At 34.7% G+C, this 4,573-nt stretch overlaps 1 protein-coding gene across 1 annotated transcript in view; it reads right to left on the reverse strand.

Moving 5' to 3' along the window:
* Positions 1-4,573, reverse strand: part of LOC107570178 (low-density lipoprotein receptor class A domain-containing protein 3-like) — a 91,775-nt gene that overhangs the window by 46,914 nt on the left and 40,288 nt on the right. The gene's annotated exons all lie outside the window — the stretch shown is intronic.

Consider the following 4,573-nt stretch of genomic DNA (forward strand, 5'->3'; position numbering starts at 1 on the left):
TCATACTCTTAAAAGTTATACCCACAAATGCGTAAGTATTATAATGTATTATAAATGTTATGGTTATTTATGAGATGATACAACATATTATTAAGCTTTTTTATAATGCTTTATGCATTAATTATAATGCCTTAAGAAAACCCTTATAATGTATTATAAATACAGGCTTTGTATTTATAATACCGGATTGTGTTACCGGATTGACAAACAATTGAGGAAAGAAGAGAGAACATTCAGTTTGTGGGTTTTGCTCTTATATACTTAAATTTGGAGTTTAGAGTTTGGTTCTCTGCTTCTCTCTCTCTACAATCCCAACAGTGCATTGTTAAATCAGAAATATATATTACAGAGTTAAACATGTTAAAGCAAATGTTTCTTATTTAATTCTCCCTCCCTCTCTCTCTCTCTCTCTCTTCTCTCTCTCTTTTTTAATCTCTCTCAGGAGTTGAAGCCTACAGCTTTTCTGTCCATGCAGCAACTGATGGAAAAGGGGGTCTTTTTTTTATGATGTTGTATTATGTGTTATTGCAAAATTGAGTATATACAGTATATAAATATGCATTCTTGAATCATTCTTGTGTCTTGCCTCTCTACAAACTTTTAAATATCTGGCTGTAATTTAGTGACTGCAAATGCTGATTTCATTTGATTCCATCTTTATTATACCTGATAATGAGTTAAACTTAAGGGAGCTAATACATATACAGTATATTTCAAGAAACTAAGACTTAAGGTACTCCACTTTTTCAGTTGTTTAAAGACTGAAATGCATTTTTCATTTATATTTTAAGTGTAAATTCATTTAAATTTAAAATTGTTAACTCAAAGCAGGTAGTACACACTTTTTAATTAACATCTGATGCATTTATAAATCAAAAATCACAATTGAAATAAAATGTTCCTGAGATTCAATATCTTTAACAACATGTACAAACATTACTATAAACTAAACCACCAGAGTCCTAGAACTGCGGCCTCCGGTTGTGCAGAAAAATACTATTGAGCTGTCTTTACATTTATTTTGAAAGATGAAGCTCGTGATTATGGTAAGGGGCGTTACATTTCCGACAAGTGCTTGCAGTGTTCGGCCAATCACAATGCACTGGGTCAGCTGGCCAATCAGAGCAGACTGTGCTTATCAGAAGGCGGGACTTTGTAGAAAACGAAGTGTTTGAGAGAGGCGGGGCATAGAGGACCTACAATAATGTACAGTATTTGAAAAATAATGTTTGTTTTGAATATTAAAGCATGTCAACATATTCTGTTACACCAAATAATGATCTTTAAAAAAGCATCATATGACCCCTTTAATATTTGGCCATTTCTTTACGACAGAAATGCTATTGCCATACCTAAAAATAAAAAGAGATTATCAGAATATTTTGTCACCATTGCTGAGATTCACATGCTGATTCTTCATGTCTACGAGTGCCAGAGTTTAAACATCTTAATGAGCCATATTTATAAAGTTTTTCTCACAATGTTATCTCATTTTACTGCAACAACATAGAAGTCTTAAAAGCACTACAGTTTTAGATAAATTGCAATCAGCGACTCAGACACATGACATGGTTTAATTATAAGTTCCTTGTCATTACATATGTGTTTATTACACACAATTGTGCCAGCCAAAGAGAAACTTAAATTTAAGAAGTCAAGGGTCAAGAGGCAACTAAAGCAACCACTATTCACAAAAACGCTAAGTTGAAGAAGAAAAAAACATAAACATTAATTCTCAATAAAGAACTTCTGCCTTACAACCGGCTCCAGGTATGGTATACATTTTAAGACATCCTCAGACCACAACCATTTGATTAAAAGGCACTGCACCTCAGACAATAAGTCTCTAGGTCTCAGAAGAAACAAAATGAGGTGTCAAATCTCATAGCCTACAATTAGGCATTGGGTGATCTGCTTCATACAGAAAGACATTGGGTGAAATACCTCAGACAAAAAGGCATTGGATGAAATGACTTCAGAAAAAAAGGCTCTTAGCAAAAAGGCATCAGACCTCAGTCACTCATAAAAAGTGTTTAATTTCATTTATCAAATATGTGCTGCAAAACGGGCTGCTATATAATCATCAAAAGCATCTACATTTAAAAATGTACTACTGCTATAATTAAGAGAAAGTTCAAGTATTTTGTATGGCAGTTAACATGTGAATATTAATATTATTATATTTGTTTATAACTGTGGCATAACATATTCACCAGCTTTTTGGAGTCTTAATTCCAAACCAGATTTACATTAGATTTAGATTTAGCCTAATATGTGGTTCAGTCCAGACAGTCTGTCTCCATTTAGTGAGAGTATTTGTTAAAACGCATTAAATCAGACTTCCCCAGTCTGTGGCAAAACCTAGAAGCAACACTCATCCACTGCTCTCTCAGGGTGTGGCATCTCCCAGATGCATGCTCTGAAACGCACTCTCTGCTCCAGCAGAATACGGATAAAAGGGTTACACTTTCAGGATTAACATAGGATAACAGCGGAATAAAGATAACACTTTCATTATGAAAAAAAATAGAGTATTTAAGAATAAACATCATATAATAAGAAGAAATTATTGAAAACTGTTATTTTTCGAAAAAATGCAGGGTTACCTGCTAACATCCAGGCAACCTAACTGTACATCATTAGAAAGGTCTAAGGTTTTGTTATTATTTTATTATAATTATACGTATTATTATTATTATTATTATAATACTATTTTGATTTTAAAAATTAATTAATAACTGATCAAACACGAAGACAATAAAAACGGCTCTGAGAATATATGGTTTATCAGTGTTTTTCAAGTAATCTCGGGTATTTTAACAAAAACAAAGTCTATTTATAATGCTGTGCTAATCGACATAGCCTTATTATTACAGTCTAGAACAACTGTCTGCCTCATTCTGTGATGAGAAACAACATCAGATCAAACATGGACATTTTGTGGAGTAAAAACATGTTATTAAATGTTATCTTTTGTTGGACAACAAATATATAAATGCTTCTCATTACAAGTTAGGGATCTTCCTATCTTCCGTTCGGCGTGTGTTGCTTTTTCAAATGCACATTATATATGACAGCACTTGCAGAGATCAAGCAGCATTTATTACTGACACTGTGCATATATTTATTAAATTAAATTAAATATCATGATTTTGGTTTTATTTCAATTAATCGTGCAGACCTACAAAAAGCCCTTTTGACAAGTTCATTAAAAGTTTTATGTGCAGTGTCCACTCCCATCAAAAGCATGTTGTATTCATTAAGTAAATTTTTGAATTAGTTTTTTTTCTTTCATAGTTGAACATAGTACATGACCAAATGCCTTCTCTCGCCTACAGAATTTAAGTTGCAAAAAATTACTTGCAACGTGATTGAACAACTAAATCGAGAGTTGACTTGAAGACAGACTTGTGAAAAACACAAGTCATTTTGGTATGCCTTTCTCGAATATGGTCTATCTTTACCACCGCACATGACATCAACAAACACCACGTTTCTGTCCATTCCTCATCCATTCATTTATTCCCTATCAATATATGCTGCAGCTGCAAATATCACAACAATTCATCTCTAAACACATCAAGCCAGTATTATTCTCTACATTACTCTACATATTATAACACTGCTGTTCTACACATGATCAACAATAACATTATCGCCAAATCTTACCTTGTGATAATCTTTGTGTCATTACATTTGTCAAAACAATCAATTTATCCAAAGGGAAGCTGCTGTGTTGCACAGCTGTCAGAGGCTTGCTTGCTGTCAATTTGAAGAAGTACATGTTGCCATGTCCTTTTCATGTATTTTAAATATTAGCAACCACATCTGACCAACTTGTAATAACTTGTATCTGGCCTGTAATGCACAGACATTTCCACACTTCCATACATATTTACATTTACATTACATTTAGTCATTTAGCAGACACTTTTATCCAAAGTGACTTATTTTATCACCTCATCACAAATGACACACAGACGGGAATGCTGTTCTTTTTGTTGTTTACTGTAATGTTTGTCTATAGATGCAACTACAACTAAACAAAAGTTATTTATGTATCTATGTAAAGGGTGGAGCAGAGATACCTCAATGCAAAAAGCGCACAGTGTGCACAGCCAGCTCCCTCATGCGTGTTATTAGCTGTAATAAAAGGACATAGCAAGTATCTAAAAACAAAAATAGACAATCTGACAAACAATGCTTCACATGCACAATCAAACAAACAGCTTCCTGAAGACAAAGAAGCTGGGTATTCCATTACGTAGGAACCCTTTTATGGTCTCGATGACACACCACAGTCCATATGACTGTTGTCAGCCAGTGAAATTGGCATCTTTTCACACACGTTTCAGACACTGGCCACGCTGGACGTGTTTCCACAGCTCAACACAGCTCAAAATACACAGCACATCTTGGTTTCTTGGAGAAGGGTATAACTGCAGCCTGGAGATCTCCAAATGGGGGCGGGACCTCCAAAATGGGGTGGGAGCTCCAAAATAGGGCGTGGCTTCCTTCCATTGATAGACAGACACATGACATGTGCAACCCCCCCCCCCCCCCCCCCCCCCCC

This window comes from Sinocyclocheilus grahami, unplaced genomic scaffold, assembly GCF_001515645.1.
Source record: "Sinocyclocheilus grahami isolate Dianchi unplaced genomic scaffold, SAMN03320097.WGS_v1.1 scaffold1424.1, whole genome shotgun sequence".
NCBI classification, from domain to species: Eukaryota; Metazoa; Chordata; class Actinopteri; order Cypriniformes; family Cyprinidae; genus Sinocyclocheilus; species Sinocyclocheilus grahami.